Source organism: Symphalangus syndactylus, chromosome 8, assembly GCF_028878055.3.
Source record: "Symphalangus syndactylus isolate Jambi chromosome 8, NHGRI_mSymSyn1-v2.1_pri, whole genome shotgun sequence".
NCBI classification, from domain to species: Eukaryota; Metazoa; Chordata; class Mammalia; order Primates; family Hylobatidae; genus Symphalangus; species Symphalangus syndactylus.
The window spans coordinates 21,284,509-21,304,875 of record NC_072430.2 but is presented as its reverse complement, the minus strand read 5'-3'; the positions used below and the strand labels follow the sequence as shown (position 1 = coordinate 21,304,875).

General features: G+C 44.5%; 1 pseudogene; it reads right to left on the bottom strand.

The window, feature by feature from the left end:
- Positions 1 to 3,922: 3,922 nt before the first annotated feature.
- On the bottom strand, positions 3,923 to 6,072 carry LOC129488709 (endogenous retrovirus group K member 25 Env polyprotein-like; annotated as a pseudogene).
- Positions 6,073 to 20,367: the final 14,295 nt, after the last annotated feature.

Below are 20,367 nucleotides of genomic sequence, written 5' to 3'. Positions count from 1 at the left end.
TTAACTTATTTAATCTCTTCCTACTTGCCCTGAATCTAAACAGGCCCTGAAATGAATTTACCCAGAGCTGGATCATAAAAATATTCATCTCTGTTTGCCTGCATCTCCCTTGCCAGGCATGGGGCTCTCTTAATGGCAAGGTGGATGGCTCCACTGCCATCGGGCTGGAAATGAATCGGAGACTATTCATCATTTCTTGGGTTCTGTCCCCACCAAACACTGGGTGCCAGGGGCTAATGAACCAGGGAGTCTGATCCAACTGTAATTTGGAGCTCTGGGCTCTGCAGCCAAGTCCCTGCTGCCCTGGCTGGGATTTGGGGGAGTATCGAAGGGCGATGCAGAAGAAGGATCCAAAGTGAGTTTTGAGAAAAAAATCTTCACATTCTTCTTCTAAAGCCTAATTGTGGGGATAAGGGAGAGTCCTTGTGTGACTAAGGGCTGAAGATACCCATCTTCAGAGGACATGCTCTGCAAGCCTAGCACATGCACAGAGATGAGACGGGGGATGAATTATGCCAAACCTCATGGCAACTCCCAAGTAAAACCAGGGGAAACCAGGTTACCGTGTATGTCAAGGTCACCCAGGGGAATGACTTAGGAGTCAGAGAGCATAGATCCTACTGCCCACTGTGGTGTCAAGTTGCTGTTCACCCTTGAACAAGCCTTTTGCCTTCTCTGCTCTTCAATTATTTTATTTGTAAAAGGAGGAAAGTTGGTGATTTGATTTCTGTGTGTCTTCTAGAACTGAAATTATAGGGCTCCATGGATGGGGAGCTAAGGGAGGAGATATGGAAGAGTGGTTTGAACGGTGGGCTGAAGAAGAGGGAAGCTTCTGTGTGTGCACTGTAGGTACAGGAATCTCAGTACCACAATCTTCTTTTCACCTCCCGATGACTCTAATCAACCCCCCTCTCTCCTCTCACTCTGTCTCTGTCTCTGTTTGTATGTGTGTGTTCATCCTCCCTAAGAGCCTCTTGGATGCTTCAAATGTAGAACCCTGAGAGATTGCCCCAGTTTTCAACATGACAGGTCAGTATACATGGCAAAGGCTTTGGAGCAAGCAGATGTTGATTCAAATACTCCATCCTCACTAGCTGGGCATTCCCCACTACTTCTCCCTTCTGGTCCATTCCTGCAAGGAGGGATATGGCTACCTATCTTGCAGGGCTGTTGAGAAGATGAGATGAGATGCATAGGAAAACCACCTAACACGCGGAAGCGCCTTAATGAGTGACAGTTCTTATTAAATAATAATAACATTTAAGTAGTGAGAGAATCAAGACACTGACATTGTCCCTCTATTGTCCCCATTGTATTCCATAGGGGCTGCCAAGGCAATGCCAGAAATGTAGCTTGACCATTTGTCCCTTCCTCCCCATCCCTCTGCAAAGGGGAACAGGCTTAGAGGAGAAGCCTGGGAGTCATGCTCCAGACACATGCTTACCAGCTGTGGGAGCGTGAGCCCCCCGAGCCAGTATTTCTTGTGTTTGTGTATTTACTCATTCACTTGGCAGGCATTTGTTGGGCACTGATTGTGTGCTGGAGGGGTGCTGGTAAGCCCCAGCATTGTCACAAGGATGTGTAGCCCCAGCTCTACCAGCCTCAGGGGTTGACATGAGGCTCTGAGGAGATGATGTCTGGGAACCACTTGGTGGGACTGAAGAAACATTTTGAGCATTGTGCATTATTATTGCTATTAATAAAGTTATTAGTATAGTGATACACAAGGTGGGGTATAATAAAGGGTAGATAAGACAGGAATGGCCAGAGAGACTGTGGTGGGAGGGGCTTATTTAGGGATCCAGCTCCATGCGCCAGTAGGACTCCCAGCTGGGGAGGAATCAGGCAGTAGGTTCGTGCCCCTGAAAGGGCAGGAACAAGCCCTGATATTGCACATCTCCCATCCCTAGTGGCCAACTAGGTGCCAGGCACAAGGGGGTTCCCAGAAAGGATGGAAGGGAGAGATGGGTGTGGCAGCTGTTTCAGCTGAGGGAACAGCATAAATAGAGGGGTGCAGGAAGGAATGCTCTATGCATGTTTGGAGGAACGGACTCCCCTGTGGTCTGAAGGAGTCTTGATGTCCAGGAGTTCCTAAGGTGTCGTGTCATTTTCAGAAACAGGATCTTCCACATCCCAGCCACTGGGAGGCCTGTAAGGTGCCCTTTCACTGCAGTGTCCAGTGTTCAGGGATTTGATCCAAGGTGCAGTTTGAAGTGGTTGCAATGCATACCTCTTGCTAATTGTCCAGCTCTGTTACACCATGGAATCTCAGTCAGTAAGACACCAGAGCTAACAAAATTGCCTATCTGAACACTTAGGAAGAAATAATAACACAGCATTTCCAATCATTACTACATTTCAGGCATTGTTCTAAGCCTTTTTTTAAAATTATCTTTTTTATTTTTTATTTTTTTTGAGACGGAGTCTCGCTCTGTTGCCCAGGCTAGAGTGCAGTGGTGCGGTCTTGGTTCACTGCGAGCTCCGCCTCCCAGGTTCACACCATTCTCCTGCCTCAGCCTCCCAGGTAGCTGGGACTACAGGTGCTCAGCACCACGCCTGGTGAAGGGGTGGCCTGCCCCTCCACACCTGTGGGTGCTTCTCGTTAGGTGGGACGAAAGACTTGAGAAAAGGAATAAGACACAGAGACAAAGTGTAGAGAAGGGAAAGCGGGGCCCAGGGGACCGGTGCTGTGCTTACAGAGGACCCACACCGGCACCGGCCTCTGAGTTCCCTTAGTATTTATTCACAATTATCTTTACCATCACCGGTGCTGTGCTTTGAGATGTAGATGCGAACATCTCCATAAACCTTTTAGCAGTATTGCTCCAGCAAGCCCCACCTTATTCCTAAAGGCGGTTATCTCCTTACTCAGTAAATAAAGCACACAAAGGGTTTTACCTGGAGATGTTTTATCGCCCAGGGACGGGCAGAAGACAAATGTTTTTCTTTTTCTCTAGATTTAAGAGAATGGTGATGACCTTTAACCATAAGCAGCCTTTAGGCACTTGTTTAACAAAGCACATTCTGCACCGCCCAAAATCCTTTTAACCTTAAGTCATCACAGCACATGTCTCTTGCAAGGACAAGGTTGGGGGTAGGGTCACAGATTAACAGCATCTCAAATACAGAACTAAATGGAGTCTCTTATGTCTACTTCCTTCTATATAGACACAGTAACAGGCTGATCTCTCTTTCTTTTCCCCACATTTCCCCCTTTTCTTTTCAACAAGACTACCATTGTCATCACGATACAGAGATTACATACTTCACAAGGTAATAGAATATCACAAAGCAAGTGGAGGCAGGATGAGTTCACAGGTCGGTGTTAAAATTGAAATTAAAATTGCCAACGAAATTTTTGGGCACGCATAGTCATTGATAACATTTTATCAGGAAATAGGGTTTGAGAGCAGACAACCTGACTGGCCAAAATTTATTAGGTGGGAATTTCCTCATCCTAATAAGCCTGGGAGCACTACAGGAGGCCGGGGCTTATTTCATCCCTTCGGCTTCAACCGTAAAAGGCGGCACGCCTCCAAGGGGGTCGTTTATAGGCCTACCCTCAGAGCGCATTCTCTTTCTCAGGGATATTCCTTGCTGAAAAAAAGAATTCAGCGATATCTCTCCTATTTGTGTGCAAAAGGAGAAAAGATATGGCTCTGTTCCGTCCGGCTCACCGGCGGCCAGTTTAAGGTTACCTCCCTTGTTTCCTGAACACCACTGTTATCTCGTTCTTTTTTTTCAAGATGCCCAGTTTTCGTATTGTTCAAACACACGTCCTCTACAATTTGTGTAGTTAAGGCAATCATCACAGGATCCTGAGGTGACATATATCCTCCTCAGCTTACAAAGAAGATGATGGGATTAAAAGATTAAAGTAAAGACATAAGATATTACAAAAGTATAAAGTTTGGAAAACTAATAAAATGTCCATGAAATCTTCATATTTTATGCTTTTCTGCTGTGGCTTCAGCCAGTCCCTCAGTTCAAGGTCCCTGACTTCCCGCAACATTCTCCCTCCCTTTTCCTCTATATAAATGTGCCATGGCGATGAAGGCTTGTTCGTTCTCTCGATTTTGGCGCAGGATTCTTCGACTGGTCCGGCACACTAAAACCGATCAAACAGAGACACATAATTCCAAAATTTACTGCAGTAGAGTTTCCAATAGACTGAATCCAAGTCGTGGGGTTTAATCCATAAAGATTTTTTGCCACTTGATCTAACGCCTCAGCTCCAGGCACAATATTTAAGTGACTCTGAGAGGCTTCAAAAATTTGTTCTTTTAATTTAGAAATGTCTAAAGTGAGATTATCTTCTCTTCCCTGTAAATGGCGTCTTACCATGTCCCAGTGATGTCTAGACTCATTATAAACTTGGGGTGTAATACAAAAATCTGACGTATTCCAGTCACACTGTAACTGGAAACGATATTCCAAGCTCATGAGCCTATCTCCCATCCAAATGACAGTTTGTCTAAGGTCATTAATTTGATTAGCCAATTTTTGATCGATACCAGATTGTGAATTCCACAACCTTGTGGAATTCTTTTGCCAATTGTCAACAAAGCTTACTGTCTGAACAGAAGAGTGCAATGCGACTCCTGCCACAGCGGCTGTAGCTGTGACTGCAATCAATCCCATAATCACTGCAATTAAAGTAAAAATGAATCTTTTGGATCTATTTAAAATGCCTTTTAATACTTCAGTCAAAATATGAATGGATGGCGAGGCCTCCCATGGTCGATCCATGGACACAGGGATCCACACGCCTTCTCTTGCTCTCACAAGCAGAATACGGTGCTGCCAATCAAAAGTCGAATCAATGCAAGTAAACAATCTGCAATTTTCACATGTTATAGTTTGGGAGTCTGGTTTAATGACTACATTTCCTATGACTAACATATAAGGGGGTTTTACACAACTTAGTAAAGGAACTGTTAGACTGGAATTTAGGTTGATAGAGTAAAATGTTTTATAATCTCTTGTTTCTATAGTTTGGTTCCCAGACCAAATTCTAAGGTGGTTTGTAGCCACAGTAAGCCTCCATAATTCTGGATGTTCAGGACCAAAAACCGGACTTATTATTTTTGGTCTTGGAGTAGAGGTTCCCTTTTCTCCCCATTTCCAAGGGTAGAAAGACTGAAATTTCTTGTACCTATGTTTGTCTAAGTTTTTTGTTAAGTCACTATCAACAGTTGGACTCACTAGTGCATTGGGACAGAATTGAGTTTGTCCTGTGCAATCGTGGTAGAATTGACCTTGAGGTGCCCAATCTATAACAGTTCCAAATGTGTTGTTTTGTAAAATCACGGCACTATCGGCCACACATTCTTCCCAAACTAAATCTTTTGTTTCTATGGAAATCTCCTTGGGGCAAGGTCTTCCTTTTGGCCTAAATATTAATGATCTTTGATAAGAGAAGTCTTGTAAATAGTTTACCTGTGGTTTGAGTGACATACCGCTTACCATATGATAAGTAAATCTACTGGTGGGATTGAGAGTAGGTACTTCTACCAACCAATTTTGGATAGCAGGCATTAAACATCCTGGTGCTCTCTCGAGACATATAGGAGGATAACGATACCCAATGGAAATATTTATCATCATTCCTTCTTCCTCCGGTTTTGCAGGGCAACGATCATCTGTGGGACCAGCTACCCACACACTATTATTAACATATACTTCAATGGGATTATCCATCCAAGTGACTGCCCGAATTAAGGGCGGGAAAGGCACATAGGCCCAGTAGGTATAATTAGCTGCAGCTGCTCCTGCAGGCATGGGGAGACTTACCACCGTTGATACAACCATTAAAGCTGCAAACAGCATTTTTTCTGAGGTTTGTGTCACCTTTGTGCTAGCTAGGCTTTTTCTAGCTAACAGTGTCAGCTTCTTTAACTGTGCCCAGGTTGGCAGCTCCGCCTTCTTGGTGCGTGGTGACTTCATCTGTTTTTCTAATATCACCACTTGATTCATCCTGCGAGTCAATGGTGCCTGATTGCGGTGTTTCCGTCTCCGTGGAGGCGCTTTCCTTTGCATCTCCGATGGGTTCATTGTAGAACTTCAAATGTCTAGTGGGTATCCAAACAGGAAGCTGATTTTCTCCTGGTGAAACACAAGCAAAACCTCTTCCCCAGGTTATCACCTTCCCTATCTCCCATGTCCTATTTTTGTTGTCTTTCCACCAAATCAGTTTTCCTTCATGTGGACTGTTCTTTTTACCCGTAAGATGTTGTTCTGCAGAAGTAGTAGTCTGATCTCTATAAATGTTTAAAAAATTTAAAGTATAGAGTGCTAGATTAAGCTGCATCTGAGGAGAGGTACACTCCTTACTGTCTCCCCCTTTTTTTTGTTTAACTAACTGAGTTTTGAGTGTTCTATTAGTTCTTTCAACTATGGCCTGTCCTTGGGAATTATAAGGAATTCCTGTTGTATGTGTAATATTCCACTGATTTAAGAATTTTTGGAAAGCTTTACTACAATAACCTGGTCCATTGTCAGTTTTAATTTTTTCTGGAACTCCCATCACAGCAAAACAAGATAATAAATGTTTTTTAACATGGGAAGTACTTTCTCCTGTCTGGCATGTTGCCCATATGAAATGTGAATAAGTATCAACTGTTACATGAACATATGATAATTTTCCAAATGAAGGTACATAGGTAACATCCATTTGCCATAAGGCGTTAGGACACAGACCTCTGGGATTAACTCCTGCCTCTTGGGTGGGCAGGTGTAGTACTTGACACTGGGTACAATGTTGTACAATATTTTTTGCCTGTTTCCACATGACATCAAATTTGTTTTTTAACCCTGCTGCATTTACATGAGTCAAAGCATGAAGTTCTTGTGCTTTTATGAATGCAGAGGATACCAGTAAGTCAGCTTTTTTATTTGCTTCAGTTAAAGGTCCTGGTACATTAGTATGTGCTCGAATATGAGTAATATAAAATGGGAAATTCCTTTTTCTTACAGTTTGTTGTAACAAATTGAACAGCTGGTTTAACTGATCATCCATGCTATATTTAATTAGAGCTGTCTCAACATCCTTTGTAGCCTGTACTACATATGCAGAATCTGATATAATATTAACAGGTTGATTAAAATCTTCTAACACTGTAATGACTGCAATCAACTCTGCCCTCTGAGCTGATTGATATTGAGTTTTGATTACTTGCTCCTTTGGCCTTGTGTAAGCCACTTTTCCATTGCTGGAACCGTCAGTAAATACTGTCAGAGCATTTTCTAAAGGTTCATGTCTGGTACTTTTAGGTTAAGATCCAAGTAGTCAATTTTAAAAACTGGAAGATTTTTGTTTTTGGGTAATGATTATCAATAATTCCCACAAAATCAGCAAGGCCAATTTGCCATGCACCAGAATTGATAAAGGCTTGTTTAACTTGTTCCTTGGTTAAAGGAACAACTATTTTGTCTGGGTCGTTACCACACAATTTTATTATTCGTAATCTTGTCTGACTAATTAATGTAGCTATTTGGTCCAAGTACAATGTAAAAGTCTTAATTGTACTGTGAGGAAGGAATGACCACTCCACAAGATCAGTATTTTGAACAATGATGCCTGTTGGAGAATGTGCAGTGGCAAAAATTAAAAGTTGGAGTGGAGCTAAAGAATCTATTCTATTTATTTGCGCTGACTGAATTTTTTCTTCCACTAATTTAATTTCTTTTGTTGCCTCTGGGGTTAATATTCTTTTACTATTTAAGTCTGGATCTCCTCTTAGGATAGAGAACAAATTTGACATGGCATAGGTAGGAATGCCTAGAGTTGGCCGAATCCAATTAATATCGCCTAACAATTTTTGAAAATCATTTAGTGTTTTTAACGTGTCTTTTCTTATTTCTATTTTTTGTGGCTTAATTTTTCTATTTTCTATTTGCATCCCCAAATAATGAAAAGGATCAGAGGTTTGGATCTTATCAGATGCTATTGTTAATCCTGCGTTGGCAACCTCTGCTTGCAGAAATGTGTAACAGTCAATTAATTTGTCTCTTGTTTCTGCAGCACATAAAATATCATCAATATAGTGAATGATATAACAATCTGAAAATTTGTCTCTAACTGGTTGAAGGACTTGGCCTACGAAAGTTTGACAAATAGTTGGACTATTAAGCATTCCCTGAGGTAATACTTTCCACTGAAACCTGGTGGCTGGTTCTTTATTATTTATGGCTGGTATAGTAAAGGCAAATTTTTCACAATCTTGCTCTGCCAGAGGAATGGTAAAAAAGCAATCCTTAAGATCAATTATAATTAAAGGCCAGTCTTTTGGGATCATGGCCGGAGAGGGCAATCCAGGTTGGAGAGGCCCCATGGGTTGAATTACAGCGTTTATGGCTCTTAAGTCCATTAACATACGCCATTTGCCTGACTTTTTCTGAATTACAAATACAGGAGAATTCCAGGGTGAGAATGAAGGCTCAATGTGTCCCTTTTCTAATTGTTCCTTTGCTAATAAGTGTAAAGCCTCCAGTTTTTGCTTTGGTAGCGGCCACTGATTTACCCATACCGGTTTTTCTGCTTTCCAAGTTAATGGAATGGGTTTAGGAGGCTCTACAGTGGCCGCCCCTAAAAAGGATACCCTATTCCTTTTCTTTGTAGATTTTTCTTAGTCTCAATTGGGACTTTAATGCCATTTTCATTTTTTCCTAATCCCTTCCCTGGTATATATCCCATCTTAGTCATGATTTTTTGACTCATGGGGCTGTATAATGGAGCGGGCATAATGATTTCTGCACCCCATTGTTGTAACAAATCTCGACCCCATAGATTAACAGGAATTGAAGTAATCATTGGCTGAACAGTACTTTCTTGATTATCTGGCGCTAAACAATGTAAAATCATTGTACTTTCATACACTTCTGAAGCTGTGCCTACGCCGACAAGTCTTGTTACAGCCTTTTGTTTAGGCCAATTTTTTGGCCACTGATTTAAAGCAATTACAGAGATATCTGCTCCTGTGTCTACCAACCCTTCAAACTGTTTTCCTTGAATAATGACCTTACACACAGGTCTGCTCTCAGAGACCAGACTTGCCCAGTATGCAGGCTTTCCTGCCAGATCAGTGCTTCCGAACCCTCCTGTTCTTTTTATCTCACTGTTTGCAATTTTAATATAAGGTAGGAGTAATAATTGAGCGATCCTGTCTCCTGGACTGGCACTCCAAGGAATCGAGGAACTAATAACCAATTGAATTTCGCCTTCATAGTCTGAATTAACCACACCAGTATGAATTTGAACTCCTTTTAGATTTAAACTTGATCTTCCTAAGATTAGTCCTACAGTCCCCTCAGGCAATGGGCCGTATACCCCTGTGGGGATTTTTTGTGGAGGCTCCCCTGGAAGCAGAGAGACTGCTTGTAAAGTACACAAATCTACTGCTGCACTGCCACTTGTGGCGGGGGATAATTGCTGTATTGTGATAACTGGCTTAATCCCTGAGACACTTGCGACAGTGGGGGTTGTTGTTCCTGAAAACCCTGAGGAACAAAGGGTTGAATTTGGAACGCCCCAGTTTGTTGCGGGGCCTGAGGCTGGCCCCTCCTCTCGTTTCCCGACAGTGGTTGCCCATTTTTATCAAATTTAGAATGACATTGATTACCCCAATGTTTTCCCTTTTTACATCTTGGACATAGGCCAGGTGGCCCTTTATCTGTTGTTGTAGTAGCTTGAGTAGTTACATTTGGCTTATTTGTGACTAGGCAATTCTTTTTTAGATGACCAATTTGACCACAATTATAACATTTTCCCCCAAATGTTTTCACTTGTCCTCCTAAAGCAACTCCTGTGATTGCCTGAGCCATAAGCATAGCTTTATGCATAGCTCCTCCAATTCCATCGCATGCTTTAACATACTCTGAGATTACATCTGATTCTGCGGGAACCCTTCCTTTTAATGGCTTAATGGCTGATTGACAATCCGGATTGGCGTTTTCATATGCCATCAACTCCACTATGACTTTACGGGCATTCTCATCGGTAATTGACTTTTGAGCAGCATCTTGAAGTCTTGCTACAAAATCAGGGTATGGCTCTTTAGAGCCTTGTCTTATTGTATTAAAGGAAGGGCAGGCGGTTCCTGGGTCTTGGATTTTCTCCCAGGCCCTAAGACAGATAGCCCTGATTTGCTCAATGGCCTCATTTGGCATTATTGCTTGTTGGTCAACAGTGCTCCAATTTTGACCTATTCCTAATAGTTGATCTGCATCTATGTTAATTGGAGGATTGGCAGTCCTATTTCTTCGGACCTGTACTTGTGCCCCATCAATCCACCAAGTCTTAAATTGTAAAAATTGAGAGGGTGAGAGTGATGATTTTGCCAGAATCTCCCAATCATAAGGAATGAGTCTATGTCCATGAGCAATGGAATCTAACAATGTTCTCATGTAAGGAGAGTTGGGTCCATATTGTTTTACTCCTTCTTTCATCTCTTTTAGCATTTTTATAGAAAAGGACTGATATCTGGCTTCAGCTACGGGAGGCTCTCCCTCTTGGGCCCCTTCTCCAGGTGGTCTTGCTTCTAATATTACTGGGAATTGCCACGCCTCAATATCTCCCTGTTTTCTTGCCTCATCAATAATTTTATGTATTGCACTACCCTGTGTACTAGGCGGTGCTGTAGGATTAAGTCTCATGGTGGGCGGCTGAGGATATGGCACCCTGCCCTGTGGCACTGGAAATGCTCCTGGCTGTCCATATAGATTTTCTGGAGGCTGCCGATACTGCAGTTCAGCTGGCGGCCAGTATTGATAGGCTACAGGCGGCTGGATCTTACTTTCTACCTGCTGATATTGTGGACACTGTATTTGGATTGGCATTGCCGTGACAGAGACTCTATCTTTTCCTACTTGATCTTTTTTTGGAGTCTGTACTTGTTTAACCTGCATTTGAGGTTCTAAGGTTGCAGGCATCTGAGCTGTTGTAAGAGGAGTTGGCCCTCGTGGTTTAGACTCTGATGGCTCTGTCAATTCTGGATCTTTTTCCTCTAATTTTAACGTTTCAGGATATATTACCTCCTGTAATTGATTATTGTCAACATTTTGCGTTGACCGAGCCATTACCGGCTCTGCTACACATTTACAGTGTGAACTTTCTTTTCTTTTCTGGGACTCTATCCCTGCCTCTTTTTCACAATCTACTGCACAGCTTTTAGGGACATCGGAAACTGTAACGCTATCTTCTTCTGTTTGCAGCGGTTCTAAAGCTACTTTAATAATGACCCAATCATTCCATACTGTAAGTGGAATGATTTTACCTTCCCTACTTGCTTGTTTTAATTCTTTGCCAATTTTTTCCCAATCTTTTAGATCTAAAGTTCCCTGTTCTGGAAACCATGGACAAAACTGTTCTATTGTTTGAAAGAGTGTATTTAGATTTTTGGTAGACACTTTAACTCCCCCTCTTTTTAAGAGAATTTTTATAAAGCTGCGATAAGAGGCATATTTACTTTTAGTTTGCCCCATTGTTACCCTAGGTTCTTCCGAGCGCACAAGCTTACCGCAAGGCTGACTGTAGACGTACTTGGGAGTCTCTCGTCGACTTGTCCTCAATGACCACGCTCTAGCGTACCTTCACCTTAGAGAAAAGCGCCTCCACGTTGGTCGCCAGATGAAGGGGTGGCCTGCCCCTCCACACCTGTGGGTGCTTCTTGTTAGGTGGGACGAAAGACTTGAGAAAAGGAATAAGACACAGAGACAAAGTGTAGAGAAGGAAAAGCGGGGCCCAGGGGACCGGTGCTGTGCTTACAGAGGACCCACACCGGCACCGGCCTCTGAGTTCCCTTAGTATTTATTCACAATTATCTTTACCATCACCGGTGCTGTGCTTTGAGATGTAGATGCGAACATCTCCATAAATCTTTTAGCAGTATTGCTCCAGCAAGCCCCACCTTATTCCTAAAGGCGGTTATCTCCTTACTCAGTAAATAAAGCACACAAAGGGTTTTACCTGGAGATGTTTTATCGCCCAGGGACGGGCAGAAGACAAATGTTTTTCTTTTTCTCTAGATTTAAGAGAATGGTGATGACCTTTAACCATAAGCAGCCTTTAGGCACTTGTTTAACAAAGCACATTCTGCACCGCCCAAAATCCTTTTAACCTTAAGTCATCACAGCACATGTCTCTTGCAAGGACAAGGTTGGGGGTAGGGTCACAGATTAACAGCATCTCAAATACAGAACTAAATGGAGTCTCTTATGTCTACTTCCTTCTATATAGACACAGTAACAGGCTGATCTCTCTTTCTTTTCCCCACACCTGGCTAATTTTTCATATTTTTAGTAGAGACGGGGTTTCACCGTGTTAGCCAGAATGGTTTCGATTTCCTGACCTCGTGATCCACCCGAGTCTGATTCAACAGGTTGGGGGTTGGGGGTAGATGCCACATCTCTCACAGGTTTCCGGGCGATAGCGATGCGCAGCGACACTGCTGGACCAGGGCCCCTGCTGAGTAGGGAGGACCTCGTCTGTGGAGCTCGCGCTGACCAAAACCACGTGGTGCTCTTGGGCAAGCGACCTTCCCTCGCTGAGGCTTACTCTCCCACCTGTAAAACAAAACAAAGAGATGCAAAATAAAAACAAGAACTATTTATTTTCCAAGAGCATAGATTTGCTTCTTGGTGTGATACGACTGGTCCACCCTGGGAGCCAGAAAGGCAGCTGCAAGGTCCGCTGCCTGTAGGGGTTTCTCAGGGGGTGACTCAGTTTCCTGCTTAACTCCCCTGCTGCTTAAGGTGTATAAAGATCATAGTGCAGACCTCTAAAAGACTCAAGGGAAAACAAAAACCAAAACAAAAAAAACTTCTAATTTTACGGATAAAACTAAATGGAACAAACTGCATTATTTTCATCTGAATTCCTTTCCTCCTGGCTCATTTTGACACGGAGAAAATAAATTGCCATCTACCCCCTAAACCAGCTGCTTCCAGTCAGAGGGAATGGATCATGATTTAATGAAGACAGCCATCTGTTACAGGGTAAAAATCCTAATTAAGCAATATATGAATCAGAACAAAATTAGCCATCAGGTCATTAGACTTCTGTAACTGCTGAAAGGAGCGTGGAGTCATCACCACGTGGGGCAGTCCTTCTCTAAGCACGAGACTGCGAGGAGAAACCCATCCCTCCCCTGGAATGCTGCAGCCCAAACAGGAGGGGTTGGAAGGTTCTGAGGTGCTAATTGAAATAAATAAGCTGCTTTCAGAGAAGCCCTGGTGTCCTACGTAATGAATGTACCTCTCGTCTGTCCAACATGTCACAGTTTGACAGATGCTTTTGCACCTAGGAGGACCTGAACCCTCCTCTGCTAACCCCTTGTGTAGGTCTGACGGTGGGAGCTGCAGATCCAGTGACTTGCTCAAGAGACCACAGCCGGAAAGGAGCCAAGGCAAGGCCAGCATCCAGGTGTGTGGCCTCCACATCCTGCCACCGACACTGCCTCCTCCTCAGGCGAATGTCCCCAAGGAGCGTGTGTTATCCCAAATTAATGAGAGACTCTAATGACTGCGGCTCTTGGCTCCGCAAGATTGGATGCCTCTCTGAGTCTTTCAGATGCTAGGGGGATGACTCTAGCACACTGCAAAGCTGCTGGAAGTTTTCTGCACCACACTCTACTTGGCCAGAGGACCAGCCGACTAAAAGACCCTGGCTGCCTTTCACTGCTGTTCCAGTAACGCTGATAGCTCTGCATCCTGCACATAGTAGGTACTCAATAACTAAATGTCGAATGGGCGAAGAATACGTGAATAACCTTGAGGAGTCCCTGCATCCCTCTTAACTAACCCTCAGGACTCTAGAGAAAAATATTTAGTTGTTCCCTCTTGCCTATAACATAAAGCCCTCAATATATCATCTTTATCAAAAGCCTTTAAATAGAGACAAGTTGTACCACTAGACAGTGCCCTCTCCAAACCCAAAGGCAAAGAGCAGAAAGCTTTCTGCTCCATCCCTTGCCAGCCCTGGGACTCTCCTGTGGTCACAGCTTTGCTAGGGATAAATGGTAGTTCATCTTTATTTCAGCTTACATGTGGTTTGTTACTACAGAGGAGGGGAGGTGCATTTTCCTATATGTCTCCCTACTAATTACGCTCCTTTTTGGAAATTGTATCCTTTACTCATTTAGTTACAGAAAACTCAGTTTTTCTTATTTATGTGTATTTTTTTTTTTTTTTTGAGACAGAGTCTCACTCTGTCGTCCAGGCTGGAGTGCAGTAGCACGATCTCGGCTCACTGCAACCTCCACCTCCCAGGTTCAAGCAATTCTCCTGCCTCAGCTTCCCAAGTAGCTGGGATTACAGGCATGTGCCACCATGCCCAGTAATTTTTGTGTTTTTAATAGACACAGGGTTTCGCCATGCTGGCCATGCTGGTCTAGAACTCCTGACCTCAGGTGATCCTCCCACCTCAGCCTCCCAAAATCCTGAGATTACAGGTGTGAGCCACTGTGCCCGGCCATGAATTTTTTATATAATAAAAATATTAACTCTTTGCTGCAAATATTTTTCCTACTGTTTTTCTCCTCTCCCCATCCCACCTCCAAGTGCAGAGACTTTAAAATTTGCTGACGTCCCTTCTGCCCATTGTTTTCCCTTGGGCTTGTTTCCCGTGATGCTTTGCTTAGCAAGTCTTTTCTCCCTCCAGATGTTTGATAGATATTCAAGTCTAGTTCTTCTGGTAGTGTATGGATTTTCTCACACTTACCTAACCTCTGTGATCTACCTGGAATGTATTTTGATATGTGATGTAAGAAGCTTTTCTCTTGGTTCCCTACTTCTTCATTCTCCACGTGACCACAGAGTTCTACACAAGTGCAGGTTAAAGCTGAACACAGTTAGATGTTGCTGTGAGCCTGAGTGCATCCTGAGGTTTTTTCTCAAGTATGTTGGTTGAAAGTGTCTAACATTATACGGCCCCAGGAAAGGAAGTCTTAGTCATCTCAGCACAAGTGGAAGAAGAAACAAGATGAGGAGTTAACTATGTTGTCTTTAGGTCCTAAACTTTTACTCATTATTGAAATTCAGATCCAGGGCCATTTCTCCTGGGAAGCCTTTCTTGTGATGCAGCCCCAGTCTAGGTTTGATACCCGCCCTTTTGGCCCCACAGCGTTCTGTCTTACCTGCCTATGAGTAACCACATGGGATGGCCACTTAGTATCGACTTGGCTGATTCTGCTTTGTCCCCCTCAGGGAAGGGACCTTGACTTCTTGTTGATTTGCTATTGTTTCTCCAGCCCCTAGCACAGCCCTTGCTCATAGCAGGCCCTCAGTAAATACATGTCTAATCCATGTCCAAACTCATGAATTAGTGGCAATTGTGACATCCCCCGGCCACCCATCATGCATGGTAAGCATCATCTGACACTGTCTCATGAACACTCACACCGACTAGGAGGGCACTGATGACTACTGCATTTACCCACCAGGAAACCGAGGCGCAGAGATATAAGGAACTTGCCTGCCATTTCTCAGGGCTTTAGTTTATGATGATTCTGCACATCCTCACATTATTCAGAACCTGCTTGTTCAGTTGAGGACATTGAGGCCCAGGGAGAGGCACAAAGTCACACTGTCAACATGCTGTTAGGCAGACGCATGCTGCACATGGAACTGGGATGCTTCAGGGATCCCAAAACCCTCATCTCTCTCCTGCTGGGCTTCTAGTGGGCCAGGCCCATGGTCTTGCCTGTGATTGGTTCTCAGAAAATAATGATTAAGTTGCACTGATTTGAACCATGATACCAACACCTACTAGTGTGTCTATGAAACTTTCCACTCTTCCAAAACATTCTTGTTTTTACTGTCTTGGATCCATTCATTCTGTCATCCTTGGACATAGATAAAGCCCAAGGATATCAGCCAAGTACCCTGCAGGGCTGTTTAAATCACTAGATTCGCAACTGCAACTGCGTGTACAAAAGGAGAGGAAATTCCTGACCTTGAAAAATCTGTGTCCACATAATTAATTTTATGTGTCAACTTGACTGGGCCACAGGGTGCCCAGACCTTTGGTCAAATATTATCCTGGGTGCATCCTGGAGGATGTTTCTGGATAACATTTGAATGAGTAGACTTGGTAAAGCAGATAGGGGGTCCTCATCCAATCAACTGATGACCTGAAAAGATAAAAAGTCTGAGTAGGAGGAAACTCCTCCTGCCTGAGTGCTTGGACTGGGACTCTGGTCTTTTTTGTCTTTCTGACTTGAACTGAAACTCAGCTCTTCCTGGGTCTTGCACCTGCCTGTCTTCAGCCTGGATTGACACCATCAGTTCTCTTGATTCTCCAGCTTACCAACTGTAGATCTTGGGACTTCTCAGCCTCTGGAAGCATGTGAACTGATTCCTCATAATATTTACACACACATATATCCTGTTCTGTTTCTATGGAGAACCCTGACTAATACATCCATATAAGGAGATGGTGTCTCCAGTATCAATTAGGGGAACATGTGCTTCTCAGGTGACACCTGACTCCCTGTGCTCCATGATTGAGGTTTACAAAGTGTTTCCATGGACATGAAGTTTTTTATTTTTTATTTTTTTTTTGAGATGGAGTCTCGCTCTTATTGTCCAGGCTGGAGTGCAATGGCATGATCTCAGCTCACCACAACCTCCGCCTCCTGGGTTCAAGCAATGCTCCCAGCTCAGCCTCCCAAGTAGCTGAGATTACAGGCACACACCACCACGCCCAGCTAATTTTTGTATTTTTAGTAGAGATGGGGTTTCACCGTGTTGGTCAGGCTGGTCTCGAACTCCTGACCTCGTGATCCGCCCACATTGGCCTCCCAAAGTGCTAGGATTACAGGCATGAGCCACCATGCCCGGCCAGACATGAAGTTTAAGTTACACAAAAACCTTAGGAAGAAGGAACTGGTATTCTCACATTTACAGATGGGGACATTGAGGCCCAGAAAGCTAAGTTACTTGCCCCTGACTGCATCCATTTTCTAACTCCAGTTCTTTCTGTGCTCTCTCATGGGGTGTGAGCTGGATTCGTTGTCTTCCTCAGGTGTGGCAGAGCCTCTGGGGAACACAGCCACATCAAGGCTCCTGGTTCAAAAACTGTGCCAAGATGTAGAAGTCTGGTTTTGTACCTGATCCAATGGACGCAGTTCAGCAGGATAGAAAGTTAGGAAACTCTAACCAGAAGGTTGTGGACTGGCTTCAGGGATGCAAAGGTCCTGGGTCACAACATGGCTCAGGATGCGGCTGAACTTGGCTGCTGAGCTAGAGGAGAGTGAAGATCATTCAGCGTGGTAGACATGCAAGAGACTGCAGTAGGAAGGGAGAAAGAAATAGGGAATGGTAGGGATGGTAGTAAACAAGAGGGCATGCGTGCTCAAAGACATCCTGCCAAGACCAGCTTAGTCAGAGAGACCCTAACCCAGCGGCGCTAGAGGAATTAAAGACACACACACAGAAATATAGAGGTGGGAAGTGGGAAATCAGGGGTCTCACAGCCTTCAGAGCTGAGAGCCGTGAACAGAGATTTACCCACATATTTATTAACAGCAAACCAGTCATTAGCATTGTGTCTATAGATATTAAATTAACTAAAAGTATCCCTTAAGGGAAACGAAGGGATGGGCCGAATTAATTGCAGCAGGAACATGTCCTTAAGACAGATCACTCAGGCTTTTGTTTGTGGCTTAAGAATGCCTTTAAGTGGTTTTCCACCCTGGGCGGGCCAGGTGTTCCTTGCCATCATTCCCGTAAACCCACAACCTTCCAGCTTGAGCGTTATGGCCATTATGGGCATGTTACATTGCTGCAGAGATTTTATTTATGGTCAGTTTTGGGGCCAGTTTATGGCCAGACTTTGGGGAGCTTGCTCCCAACAACATCCACCTTATTTTACGGAATGAATGCTTGTGTATTAGTCTGTTTTTATACTGCAATAAAAAACTTCTCCGAGACTGGTAATTTATAAAGAAAGGAGGTTTAATTGACTCACAGTTCCGCATGACTGGGGAGGCCTCAGGAAACTTACAATCACAGAGGCAGGCGAAGGAGAAGCAAGTATCTCCTTCACAAGGCAGCAGGAAAGACAGAAGGAGTGAAGGGGGAAGAGCCCCTAGTAAAACTGTCAGATCTCATGAGAACTCACTCACTATCGTGAGAATATCATGGGGAAACTGCCCCCGTGATCCAATCACCTCCCACCAGGTCCCTCCCTTGACACGTGGGAAGTGTGGGGATTACAATTCGAGATGAAATTTGGGTGTGGATGCAGAGCCAAACCATATCAGCTTGCATCCCCCCAAAATTCACAGGGCAAAGCCCTGGCCCCCAGTGTGTCCCTATTTGGAAATAGATCCTCTAAGGAAGTAATTAAGGTTAAACAAGTCATGGGTTGGGGGCCCTAATCTAAAAGGATTAGTGTCTTTATAAGAAGAGACAGCTCATTTATTCTCCCTCTCCCTCTCCCTCTCCCTCTCCCTCTCCCTCTCCCTCTCCCTCTCCCTCTCCCTCCCCCTCCCCCTCCCCCTCCCCCTCCCCCTCCCCCTCTCCCCCTCTCCCCCTCTCCCTCTCCCCCCTCTTCCCCTCTCCCTCTCCCTCTCCCTCTCTCCCCCTCTCCCTCTCCCTCTCTCTCTCTCCCTCTCCCTCTCCCTCTCTCCCTCTCCCTCTCTCTTTCCCTCCCTCCATCCCTCCCTCTCTCTCTCCCTCCCTCTCCCTCTCCTTCTCCTATTCCTTCATCCCCTGCATGCACACAGAGAAAAGGCCATGTGAGGACACAGCAATAAGATGGCTATCTGCAAGCTAGAGAGAGCACCCTCAGCAGAAACCAATCCTACCATCAGCCTGGCCTCAGACTTCCAGCCTCCAGGACTATGAGAAAATAAATCTCTTGCTTAAGCCACTCAATCTGGACTATTTTGTTATGGCAGCCTAAGCTGGCTAATACACATTCCTATTTACAAACAAATAAATAATGTGTGAGGGGCTGATTCAGCCAGTGGCAGGTTTGCAGCCTGTAATACTCAAAGGCATTCCTGGTGCAGCGTTCAGGTGCCAGAGTGCTCTGTAAATAAAGAGGAATGTCTAGGGTTTTGGAGACAACAGCAGGAAGGAACAGCATAGGACCATCTGGCCTGAGGATGTGATCCTGAAAGAACGGGCTTTGTATGTGAAGTTGAAGAAATAATGGTCTAGGAGGAGCAGTGGGGATTAAGAAGAATTTCAGCCTGTGTCTGCCGCTCATGTGAGAAGAAGCCTGTCAGGAAGTGGCACCCTCGGGGTACAGCCGAGCTTCAGCAGGGAGGATGAAGAGAGCTGAATGAGAGGTTCAGGATAGAGAGGTGATATGGTTTGGCTGTGTCCCCACCCAGATCTCATCTTGAATTGTAGCTCCCACAATTCCCATGTGTTGTGGGAGGGACCTGGTGGGAGATCATTGAATCATGGGGACAGTTTCGCCCATACTGTTCTCATGGTAGTGAATAAGGCTCACAAGATCCGATGGGTTTATAAGGGGTTTCCACTTTTGTTTGGCTCTCACTCTCTCTTGTCTGCCACCTTGTAAGCTGTGACTTTCATCTTCCACCGGGATTGTGAGGCCTCCTCAGGCACGTGGAACTGTGAGTCCATTAAACCTCTTTTTCTTTATAAATTACCCAGTTTCAGATATGTCTTTATTAGCAGCGTGAGAGCAGACTAATACAAGGGGCATTCCTGCTCTACACCTGGGATTCTGGAATGTACAGTGGGGAAGGGGGCAGGTAGGAGAGCAGAGGAAATTTGGGTCAGGGAGCAACATGATGTGGTAGAAAAAACTGGGTGCCTGGAGGGGTTTCCACTGGGGATGGTGACCAAGCAGGCAGGGCTGAGAGGCATGGAGGACTGACCTGAGCCCACGGTGGGTAGGTGATCCTACACCAGGGAGGGGCAGCTTCTCCTCCTCCACTTCTGGAACAGCAATCAGATAGAAGGCCACATTAGGGTCTGGGCCAGGATGGGGTAGGAGGTGGCAGAGTGAACCCAGTGGCAATGCAGGCCTCAGATCCCAACTCTGCAGCACCCATCAGACTCAGGAAGGCCCACGGCTGTGATGGGTCAGGGGTCTGGAGAAAGCAACTCGATTCTAAGGTGCCACCTGGTCTGGGTGAAAGAGAGCAGGTCTGGGTCAGGGAGAGGCAGACTGGAGAGTAGGGCCTGCAGAAGGCAGAGCCCTGATGAACCAGCACCTGAATGAATGGATTCCAGAAAAGAGCTCTAGTTTTATTATTGCTGGCAGTGATTTCCATTTTTATATGTTAATCCCCAATTATGAAACACTTAAAACACACATAGAAAAGTAATTCGATAGCATATTCTCTTTGTAGAAAAATGTTGCAGATATTGTAAAACCTTTGCCTC